This window comes from Conger conger, chromosome 13 (genome assembly GCF_963514075.1).
Source record: "Conger conger chromosome 13, fConCon1.1, whole genome shotgun sequence".
NCBI classification, from domain to species: Eukaryota; Metazoa; Chordata; class Actinopteri; order Anguilliformes; family Congridae; genus Conger; species Conger conger.
Window position 1 is genome coordinate 42,322,671 of NC_083772.1, and position 12,620 is coordinate 42,335,290.

Consider the following 12,620-nt stretch of genomic DNA (forward strand, 5'->3'; position numbering starts at 1 on the left):
CTTCTGCAGACTTTGGTTCTGACCTTGCTTCTTATCTCAGACAGCCTTGATCAAGTTTTAATGTAAAAAGTAGTAAATTGCTTACAGTAATATGCTACTTTTTAAAATTAAATTCCAAAATGTCTGTGTAGAATTAAATATTTTGGAAAATGAATATTTGGAAATCTGAAATGTGTTCTTTTATACTAACACACACAAAAAAATAAAAAATAAAAGATACATAATAAAGTCTAGGGTGCCTAAGACTTCTGCACAGTACTGAATGTCAGGGGGTCAGGAGTCACACTAGCTTCCCCTGCTACCCCCCTCCACAGGGACCAGAATCAAGCCCCCACACCACACCACCACACACTGCATCTCAATCCACTACCACACACTGCACCTCAACCCACTACCACACACTGGTAAGTACCCCCCATGCTCCACACTCACTCCACTCTGTGCTCACAATCAGACCCTCTCCTGAGCCTGCCCACACTCCACCATCCCAGGGGGATCAACGCACCGGGGAGAGGGGAGTCCACACACTCACACATGTGCACACAAACAAAAATACAAGGGTGGCACACAGGTCCACATCCCAAAAAGAAAATTTAAACAGAAAGAAACCCCAGGCAGGGAATGCTCCTCTTTCCTGCCATCTGGAACCGCCGTGGTCGAACGCTGTGGGGTTCTGTATCCTCCGGTCAGGGGAACAGGGCCGCACTTTGGACAGGAGAAGTCACAGCACCAATTACCCCAGTGTGGACTGGGCAGAGCAGGACACACTCACGCTTGTGTTTGCCCAGCGGGGCTCGCCAGCTGCCTGCCATTTATAGCCACCTTTCATGATGTAAACAGCAGCTGATTAATGTTTTTGTTTAGTAGCATTTTATTGTGGTCTAATTTACGAGTGAACTGGTCCTGGTTCGGAGGGCCAATTAGCTGTTGAGCAAGCTGAGCCTGGGTAACTGGTGGTGTTGCTGGGTAAAAAAATCCTGCATACACACTAGCCCTCCAGAACTGCAGTTAATCCTGCATACACACCGACCCTCCAGAACTGCAGTTAATCCTGTATACACACCAGCCCTCCACAACTGCAGTTAATCCTACATTGTGTTCACAATTGTTAAATAATAGCATGTTTAAAATAAAAAAAACAAAAATAAGCAGTAAATTATCTGACATGTAAGTAAGGTAGCAGAAGTCTAGCACTGTAAAAGTATTATGAAAGTGATAGAAACCCTAGTTTAAATAATTATTCTAATTACTGAACGATACATTGTAATATAATGCCACCTGCAGGTCAGTGTGTAAAAGGGCTTATAGATAAAGCAACTGTAACCCAGGGTTCAAATAGAATAATTAATAGTCATCGTGAATTAAATAACAATACTTCATAGTAATAAATAATCTTTCTTAAAACATGCCGAAATCTTATGCTATTGGGTTCATGCACGTTTTAAGTGAGGTTAGGAAAGGTTTGACAATCCCTTGTTAATTGAACTTGACTTCCCCTTTAAGGTATCACGAGTCTAAAGAAAAACCTGGCTGAGTAGAGAGCAGGAAGTTTTGTACGGTTGGATAGAGTGGGAAGTAATAGAAACAAGGATCAAAATGATGATTCCCTGCCGGATTGATAACGAACTGTCTTGTGAGGAAACGGTTGTTGAGCGGAAGCGTTATTTACGGAATACGAACTAGAAATTCGGAAGAATTGTTCGCGAGTGCGTCTCCCAGCTTAACTTAGAGAGGAACGAGACTAGCAACAACAGAGAGAAAAAGCAGATAAATATTGGTGCGTACAATCAGAATGTTCACATTGATAATTAATAAGCTAACAAAGCAAATTGTTATCTTATTAATTAGCCCCTCCATTATCCAGAATACAGTAGCTCGTCTGGTCTTCAACCTTCCCAAATACTCATACGTCACCCCCCTGCTTACTTCCCTCCACTGGCTGCCTGTGATGGCTCGCATCAAATTCAAAACATTGGTGCTAGCCTTCCAAGCAGTTAAGGGGTCTTCCCCAGCTTACCTACAAAAAATCATCAGACCCTACACCCCTGCCAGACCTCTTCGGTCAGCCTCCACAGCATAGCTGCCAACTCTCACGCTTTCGGTGTGAGACACGCGCATTTGCATGTGCGTGTGAAAACAGGCAAATTGTACTTGTAAATGGCAGGCATTTATATAAAGTGCTGTACAATTGATGCTTCTCCATTCACCCATTCATACACACACTCACACACCAACGGTGATTGGCTGCCATGCAAGGCCCCGACCAGCTCGTCAGGAGCATTTGGGGGTTAGGTGTCTTGCTCAGGGACACTTTGACACAGTGTCGAATCAAAGTTGGTGATCGTTGAAACAGACGACTAGTTTTTCCCCTGGGAGAGTTTCCCAGGAAGTTGAACTTTAACGTGGAGTTAGATTCTAAGATTATTCGTTCAGTATGTGGCCGTGGAAGACGCGCACACACAGGACACCAGATGGCGAGCCTCACCCAAGGAATTCTTACCTACAAGGATTGAAAAGATATATCAGCGACCGGATCACCTGCATACGGTTTGACCTACCAAAATAGGCTACTGCTAATCACTGTTGCAGTAGAATTGTGGATTTTTCTCATTCTCAGAGTGGGACAAATGGAACTGTGTGACATTGCATTCATATTGGAGAGTTAAATTAGCAATGTTGTACGATATTGATATTTGAGTTGAATGGTGAATTTTGATTGTATTTTTCCCATGAAGGTAATACTTTAAATGGTCAATTAACCTAAAAAGGGGCATTTAAAGGATACTTACCTGTTCACCTGAAACCAAGAAAAGAGTTAACTCAGAAAGGGAAAATAGCTAAAGTAAATGGGTTTAACCTGTTAAATGTAGGCTATTAACCAAAGTAAATATAGACCGGTCTTAAGAAACTATCTAGTTGATAGAAACTAATTTGAGAACAAAACCTAAAATAACCTATTCTAAGTAAGGAAAGGGATAAGCAAGGAGGGTGAAAGGGTCACTTGCCTGCCTTATTGTGAATATTTTGTATATGTGTATTGTATTATCAGTTCTGTTATTTAGTAAACTGCCGGCTTGTTCATTCCAAATCTCTAGTCCCTGGTCTACTATTTTATTGACTCAACTACTCCTTCGAGCCTAGAACTGGTCCAGTGGCTTATAGCTGTCTGTACAGTGACACAAGTGCTGCATAAATTTGGCGAGCCAGCCAGGAGTGGTTCAGATCAATATAGACCAGAGACCTTGAATGGTGTCTAGAGATGGAAGTAGTTCAGACGAGCAGTGTAAAAATCCCTAACTCAGTTATAGTTAGTGGTATAATTGGCACAGAAGCTGATGAGGAACTATATGACTTCCTTAAGCGATACGGCGCCATTCAAAGAACAATCCCAGGAGACACCTCTGAGCCAGACAGAGAAATGATCGTAGAGTATGAATATGGTACAGCTGTACAGGCACTCTCACCTTTGTTGCCATACAAGCTTTACACTGAAACTCAAACTGACACCGGTTACCACATTAGGGCCTTAGCCAGTGCCTACATACCTGTAGCTAGCAAAATGGCTACACAGACTTACCTCTTCGAGTTAAGGGAAATAGCAAAACAGACTGGTGAGGACCTTGCAACACAAGCAATAGACCAAAACCCTGGTATTGCTTCAGATGTGGAGAGGATGGACATATCAAACCCCAGTGTGACAGTGAACCAAACCCCTCTCTGGTAGCTTCAAAAAGGAAGCTGCTAAGAGAAAAGCAGCAAGCATGGGATACTGAAAACGGCACCTCAAAGCCTGACTATTTAAACTAGAGTCAGTTCCTGCTGAGGGGCAAGCAGGGACTGGAACACAGACAAAATGTCCCAAACAGAAGTGGCACACCTCCCATATGTTTTCAGCCTCTCACACCAAAGATCAGTCAGTAACCCTGCCAAAAGGACTAGTTGGAGCTAGGTGCACTGCACAAGTGACCAGAGGTGACAAAGGTTGCAGCTGCTTATTAGATACAGGCTCTCAAGTCACAACAATCCCCAATTCCTTCTACCAAGAGAACCTGTCTCATCTACCTATCTACTCATTGAACAACCTACTTGAAGTGGAGGGAGCTAATGGTCAGGATGTCCCTTACCTTGGCTATGTTGAAGCTACCATCAAGTTCTCTATGAGCACATTCGGGGTAGACATTGAGGTGCCCACACAAGCCCTGATCGTGCCTGATATGCGCTCCTCTCTGTCATCAGTGTTGATAGGCACCAACGCTTTGGATGTTCTTTATGAGCAGTATGTAGACGTTGCACCTCAGAACTTCCAGTTACTGCCTTACGGCTACGAAGTTGTCTTAAAAACCCTTGGAGTCAGACATGGGGGTATGGGAGAAGTGAAACTGCACAGCAGAGACTCTGAGACTATTGCTGCTGGTCAAATCAAAGTCCTTGAAGGATCAGTGAGCTGCAGAACTACAAACACTGGGAAGTGGGTGACGGTAGAGTCACCAAAGTCAGCTTCCTTACCAGGTGGCATACTGGTCACAGATGGCCAAGCAAATCTGCTACCTAAGCTACCTCTCCGCATTCCAGTCATTCTTAAGAACGAGTCAGGCCATGATATCACTCTGTCCCAGAAAGCTGTTATAGCAGAGATACATGCCATCAAGAGTGTTCAGTCCCTCAGATCTCTTGGCTCAGACCCCTCAACAAAACCTGACTACAAATCGAAACTCATGTTTGACTTTGGGAACTCTCCAGTACCCAGTGAGTGGAAAGAGAGGATAACTGAAAAATTGATCTCCATGCCAGAAGTGTTTGCACAGCATGATGTTGACTTTGGTCGCACTGATAAAATAAAACGCCACATAAACCTCAGTGACGAGACACCATTCAAACACAGGGCAAGACCTATACACCCTCAGGACATAGAAGCTGTGCGTAATCATATCCAGCAACTTCTTGATGCAGAAGTCATCCGTGAATCTGAATCACCTTTCTCCTCGCCGATTGTAGTCGTCAGGAAGAAGAATGGTGATGTCAGACTCTGCATAGATTACAGGAAATTGAACCTTCAAACGTTGAAGGATTCGTATGCCTTACCCAATCTGGAAGAATCCTTTTCGGCGTTGACTGGATCCAAATGGTTCTCAGTGCTAGATCTCAAATCTGGTTTCTACCAGATTGAAATGGAGGAAAAGGTCAAGCATAAAACTGCATTGGTCTGCCCATTAGGATTCTTTGAGTTCAACAGGATGCCTCAAGGGCTAACAAATGCCCCTAGCACATTCCAGAGGCTCATGGAGCGCTGTGTCGGAGAGATTGAACTTGAAGCAAGCCCTTGTTTTCTTGGATGACCTCATTGTCTTCTCCTCAACACTGCAAGAGCATGAGGAAAGGTTGATGCGAGTGCTCAACAGATTGAAAGAATACGGCCTGAAACTGTCACCTGAAAAGTGCAGGTTCTTCCAGACCTCTGTAAAGTATCTAGGCCACATTGTGTCTGAGAAGGGCATTGAAACAGATCCTGAAAAGATAGCAGCACTAAAAACCTGGCCAAAGCCAAATAAACTGAAAGAGCTAAGAGCCTTCTTGGGATTCTGCGGTTATTACCGTAGATTCGTCAAAGATTTTTCAAAGATTGTGAAGCCACTCAACTGCTGGATATCCACCGCTGAGAAAACGCACTAATGCCACAGCGAGCATTGAGAAATATCACAATCCAAAAGATCCCTTCGGTGACAGATGGACCCCTGCTTGCCAGACAGCTTTTGACACCATAATTGAAAAACTGACAACTGCCCCTATCCTTGGGTTTGTCGACGCCAAACTGCCATATATCTTACATACAGATGCAAGTACTTCAGGTCTCGGTGCTGCCCTCTACCAAGAGCAACAAGGACAGAAGCGAGTCGTCGCTTATGCAAGCCGTGGTCTGTCAAAATGTGAAACCAGATATCCTGCCCACAAATTGGAGTTCCTTGCCCTTAGATGGGCGGTAAATGAAAAATTCCAGGATTACCTCTATTGAAGCCCATTTCTTGCTGTCACTGATAGCAACCCATTAACATACATCCTTACCTCTGCTGAGCTTGATGCAGCAAGCTACAGATGGTTAGCTGATCTGTCAACGTTCGACTTCCAGCTACAATACAGGGCTGAGAAACAAAATCAGTACGCAGATGGGCTGTCCAGACGTTCACACAGCAGATTACCTGATGACATATCATCACAGAAAGAGTTGGAGAGGATACAACAGTTAACACAAAGACACTTGTTGGAATCTGAACATGCAGATCTGAACGAAAGCACCATCAAAGCCATCTGTGAGAAGCACTTATTACATGAACTGATCAATAATCATTCCGGGGAAACATCGCCCAGCGCCACCTTGGTTGTGTCACTTGCCCACCATCCAAAGGCTATTCCCGAAAGCTTTGAAGAGGAGGATCAGCTCGGTGGCTTACCTGTCATTCCCCTACTCACGCCAGCTGAAATGAGAAACAAGCAAAGAGCTGATACCTGCATTCGTGAAGTACTTAAACATATGTAGTCAGGAGAAAACCTCCACCATCTCTCAGAGTCTTGGATGATGTCTTGTATCGAAAGCGACAAGAGGGTGCACAAACTCACTCCCAGCTTGTGCTGCCTGAAGACCTGAGACCCTTAGTCTTGAAGAGTCTTCATGAAGACATGGGCCACATGGGTGTGGAGCGAACACTTGACCTTGTTCGGAAGCGATTCTATTGGCCCAAAATGTCAGCTGAGGTGGAGGCTAAAATCAAAACCTGCAACCGCTGTATACTACGTAATGTCCCACCAGAGAAAGCTGCACCACTTGTGAACATCAGAGCCACACAACCTCTTGAGCTTGTGTGCATGGACTTCCTCACCTTGGAGCCAGACTCCAGCAACACCAAAGACATCTTGGTCATCACAGACTTTACGAAATTCCCACAAACCAAAAGGCCCCGACCGTTGCCAAATGCCTATGGGACCAATTCATCATCCGTTATGGAATTCCAGAAAGACTCCACAGCTATCAAGGTTGTAGGGGAAATTCCCAGGAGAGACGACCCAGTTCTTTCACAGCAAGGAGAGTTTCAATAATACGAACTTTATTAACCCTATAACAAAGCACAGAGAATGCATCACACCAATGTGAGAATACACTCGAGATTTTAGCAGACAGGGTGTTTATTCTTATACCATGACATATCCTAAGTTATCACATGAATACATTACGGTGAAAGCCAATCATCTTCATACAGTGTTTCAGTACCTTTCCATCACGCGTTGTACTCCTGGGCCCACATCTGCTCCTTAAGTCATAAAACATTTGTTTTGCAATTAACACACTGCTACAGTAACTACAAAGCTTACATTTATCCTCCGTCTTTCCTCCTTAAGCTGGTTAAGGAGGAACCGACCTTGGGTGCGCTTCCTCCTCATTCTTTTCTATCATAACAAGCACCTGAGCGCACCCAACGATGGGAGAGTGTTCTGCCTCATCTCCTGAAGCTGTGGCCGAGCACTCACCCCTCCCTTACATTTTTGCTGGTTATCTGTCACAAGCACAATTTATTCTTTTAAGCAGTTTTCTAACTATATGCATTGTACATATCTGGATACATATATCCTCGGTTACATTGTACTACATTATATTTTTCTCCCACACCCCCTCCTCAGGTACCGGAATCAAGCCACCACAAACAGCCAGGACACAGGGATAAAGTAAGCTGAGTCTTTATGACAATTTTTAATAAAAACAGTTCATACATGCACACACTACCACACACTGCGCCTCAACCCACCACCACACACTGCACCTCAACCCATTACACACACTGCACCTCAACCCAACACCCCACACTGCACCTCAACCCACTACCACACACTGCACCTCAACCCAACACCACACACTGCACCTCAACCCACTACCACACATTGTACCTCAACCCACTACCACACACTGCACCTCAAGCCACTACCACACACTGCACCTCAAGCCACTACCACACACTGCACCCCAACCCACCACCACACACTGCACCTCAACCCACAACCACACACTGCACCTCAACCCACTACCACACACTGCACCTCAAGCCACTACCACACACTGCACCTCAAGCCACTACCACACACTGCACCCCAACTCCCCACCACACACTGCACCCCAGGGAGATTGACGCACCGGGGAGGGAGGAGTCCACATACTCACACACAAACAGAAATATAAGGGTGGCACATTGGTCCATGTCCCAAAACGAAAAACTAAACAGAAACAAACCCCAGGCAGGGAATGCTCCTCTTTCCTGCCGTCTGGAACCGCTATGGTCGCCATGGTTCTGTATCCTCCGGTCAGGGGAACAGGGCCGCACTATGGTGAGGAGACACCAATTACCCCAGTGTGGACTGGGCAGAACAGGACACACTCATGCTTGCGTTTGCCCAGTGCAGGGCTCGCCAGCTGCCTGCCATTCATTGCCACCTTTCGTGATGTAAACAGCAGCTGATTAATGTTTTTGTTTTGTAGCATTTTATTGTGGTCTAATTCACGAGTGAATTCATAAGCGCAGAGGGCGAATTAGCTGTTGAGCAAGTTGAGCCTGGTTAACTGGTCGTGTTACTCGGTGAAAAAATCCTTCATACACACCGGCCCTCCAGACCTGCAGTTAATCCTACATTGTGCTCACAATTGTTAAATAATAGCAGCAGTAAATTGTTTGATATGTAAGTGAGTTAGCAGAAGTCTATCACTGTAAAATTATTATGAAAGTGATAGAAACCATAGTTTCAATAATTATTCTAATAATTGAACGATACACAGTAATATAATGCCACCTGCAGGTCAGTGTGTAGAAGCGCTTATAGATAAAGGAACTGTGTGAAACATGTTGATTCAGGGAGAAAATAGGGGGCTGTGGGGTGTGAACAGAGCTGTCAGAGAGCTGACTTGCCTTAATTTCCAGTTTATCATTATGGACTTTGTTGAGGAAATGAGAACTATGTAAAATATGTTATATTCCTGAATCCAGCAGTCCTAACAGCTAAAACACCATCATTTAATGTTCAACTTCAGCACTCTGAAGGGGAAAAATACAAAAATTTTGGAACCCGCATTTGTACTTTGTATTGGACCTGTGCATTCGTACTCTGTATTTTTTGTATGATAACGATCTCAAATGAAAAAAAGATAAAAAAATGATCATGTTTTAGGATAAATTAATCAATTGACACCAATGGTTGGAACTGGATCAATTTTACCACATTATCATTGAATGTAATATTGCATCGCCATCTTTTGTCGCAGGGATTTTCAACCTTTTTTGACACGCACGTTTGAGCTGGTGGTAATATGACTGATGGTTGATTTTACATAGTGGTAAGAGCAAGAGTAAGGATGTGTATCCACCTGCAACAACATAACATGGAACACACCGGCCCTCCAGGACTGGAGTTATCCTACATACACACCCGCCCTCTAGGACTGGAGGTTTTCTGTACAACCAAGAAACAACATCTAAAACACACCAGCACACCACCAATATCTCAAAAGGTGTGCTTGCAGGAATATGTAAAGGACTGAAGTCAAAAACAACTGAGTTGGTGGAGCATGTGCTTTTAGTAGAAGGCACACTCCCACATTGTGTGTGTGTAGCCTTTATATTTCAGTGATTATCAATCATTTTATCTTTACATTTCTGAGAACATAACCATCCATCGTAGAGCATGCCACTGATTGTAAGATTTTTATTTCATAAATGAATGTAATGCACAACTGCACAGTTTGAGTTAAATAGAGTCAATCACATTTTAGTACAATCCTGATCAAAAAAGAAATGATTATGTTGAAGCGGATTAAAAAACAGTTTTCAATTCAATGCAATGTTATGTTGTGTACCCAACAATTCATCATTCCACAGCAAACATCAAAGAAATAAAGCAAAACTCCAGTCAGTGCTATTCTAACTACTATCAAAGAAATTCACAGAAAAAAGAGACAAAATTAATGGAATTAATCAATTCTTCATGTTACAAATTCAGGTCATGAAAACTCCTAAGAATGTCTCCTTCTGTTTTTTACATTGTGATAAAGAATTAATGTTTCTGAAAGAATATAAGATCTTACATTTTATTTAGTTCATGAATTTGAATGATAAAATTACATTTCTGTTACATTATTTTTATGGTATTGGTATGAATTTCCCTTTTTGATTGATGACTACTGATTGAGAATTTTTCCCCTTCATGCCAGATTGCACAGTTTTACAGAGGATGCATGAGAAAACCAAAACCTAGGATAGAGGTGCTGAGTGAATGTGGTCTGGACTCTGTGCAGGAGGGTCATGGTGTCAGAGACACTGTAGAAGGACAGAGTTCCTGCCCTGTGATCCAGGTACACTCCGATTCTGGAGGAGGAGGGAGCAGGGATTTTAATGACCTTGTTATTGAGCCAGAAAGTGTACCTGGAGGGAGAGCAGGTCAGTCTCCAGGACTTGTCATTAAATCCCAGTGCACAGTCCACACCCTTTCCTTTCCTGCTGATCTATTTATATGACACTGCTCTACCAACCTGACCACTCCCACTCCACTCAGCCGCCCAATAACAGCATCCAGACACACCCTCTCTGCACAGCACTTGGATTCTCCTCTCAAATCTCTCTGGATGATCAGGATATAACTGGATCTCTTTCACACGGGTCACCTCTCTGTTCCCCTCAGACAGATGGAGGCATTTATTCGCTGCGTTGGGGTCCAGTGTGAGTTGACAGGAATCTGATGGAGGAGACGGATAAGATTTAATATGAGGACAAGTCAATCTAATGTCTGGGTGTAATTCATTCAACAACACTATACGATGTGATTTAAATTTTTCCATATGTTTGTTTGCATGCATGTTTTTGACTGTTTCCACGGAAACAGACACAAAATCATTAAGTAGGAGACCTTAACAATATTTTGGTAATTTTCTATTTTTGTATTTATATTTTAGAGTAATATGAAAATACAATCTTTCTTTCTAAAGAGAATGTGTGCGTGTACATGTGTGTCTGTGTGTGTGTGTGTGTGTGTGTGTGCTTACATGAGCATGTGTGTGTGTGTGTATGTGAGTATGCGTGTGCACGTGTGTGTGTGTGTGTGTGGGTCTCAGCTAAGAGTGAGCTTGTGTGCGTGTGTATTCATATGTGCTTGTGTGAGTGTGTGTGTGTGTGTGTGTGTGTGTGTGTGTCTGTGTGTGAGTGTGTGTGTGTGTGTGTGGGAGTATGTGTGTGAGTGAGTGAGTGAGTGAGTGTGTGTGTGTATGTGTTTGTGTGTGTGAGTGTGTGTCTCAGCTGAGAGTGAGCACTCACACTGTAAGAAATCCTCTCTGGTCCTGGGCTCTACAGTATGGGCTACTTTCACTGCATAGACAGATTGGGAGAAAAGCACAGAAATGAAGAATGATGAGGAGGATGGAGGATAATTTTTAGACTGAGATGGATTTCAAATATTACCGAGTGCTAACAGCATAAATCAAAATGGCTTTTGTGTGGAATACAAACTGGAAAAAAAGATTTTTCTCCTTAAATGTTTAACAACCTGATTCAGAAATGTTGGCCAGTTCCACCTTGCAGACGTCCTCAAGTCGATCTTTCAGTCCAGAGACAGATTTCCTCACAGCCTCAAAAGAGACGTGTGGACTGACAGTGATGCTGGGTAAGTCTCCAAGTTCAGGGGAGACACAGAGAGACTGACAGCTCTGTGGAATAGACATACAGACAGACATACAGAAAGATAGAGAACAGAGTTCATACAGATTCCTCTGTCAATACCTGGAACAGATCTTTGTAAAGTAGGAACACACATCACCATGTGTGCACAGGGTACACAGTGCAGACCTGGAGGAAATGGATGTGATCCTCTGTGTGTGAAAGCTGCTCCAGCTCAGCGTCTCTCCTCCTCAGCTCAGCAATCTCCTGCTCCAGTCGCTCCAGGAGTCCTTCAGCCCCACTCACTTCAGCCTTCTCCTGATCTCTGATCAGCTCTTTCACCTCAGAGCACCTTCTCTCAATGGAGTAGATCATCTCAGTAAAGATCCTTTCGCTGTCCTCCACTGCTGTCTGTGCAGAGCGCTGTTAGGAGACACAGAGAGAGGAGGGCTGTACATTTTAATTAGGCCTTTCACTCTGCTCTTAGTGGGTCCCCAGACAGCCTGTTTCCTACAGTGTGGCTCTGTTATGTACGGTCCAGGGAACCCAGACGCAGACCACAGGATAATCCAAAAGAGTAGTTTTAATGTCAGTAGTCACAAGCCAAGAGATCCAAAACACAGCCAAAAACGAAAAGCAAAAGAATAGTTGAAAAAACAAGCGAGAGGTCAAAATCCAGAAAATCACAGGGCGAAGGTACAGCAGGGCAAAAGCAAAGTCGAAGTCAAGGCAAAGGGGTGTCTTTCAAGAATCTCTATAACAAGGCTTACAAACAATCGGCACTTATCAAGATCAACGTTCTGACAACAAAGCATACTGAGACTGAGGTTTAAATACAAGAGGGAAGGTGACAATCTAGGCGGGGCAGAGGAAAAGGTGGGCTAAACAAATGGACAACAGGTGGGGAAACACAATAGGGTAATAACATAATAACGGGAGGGAGAC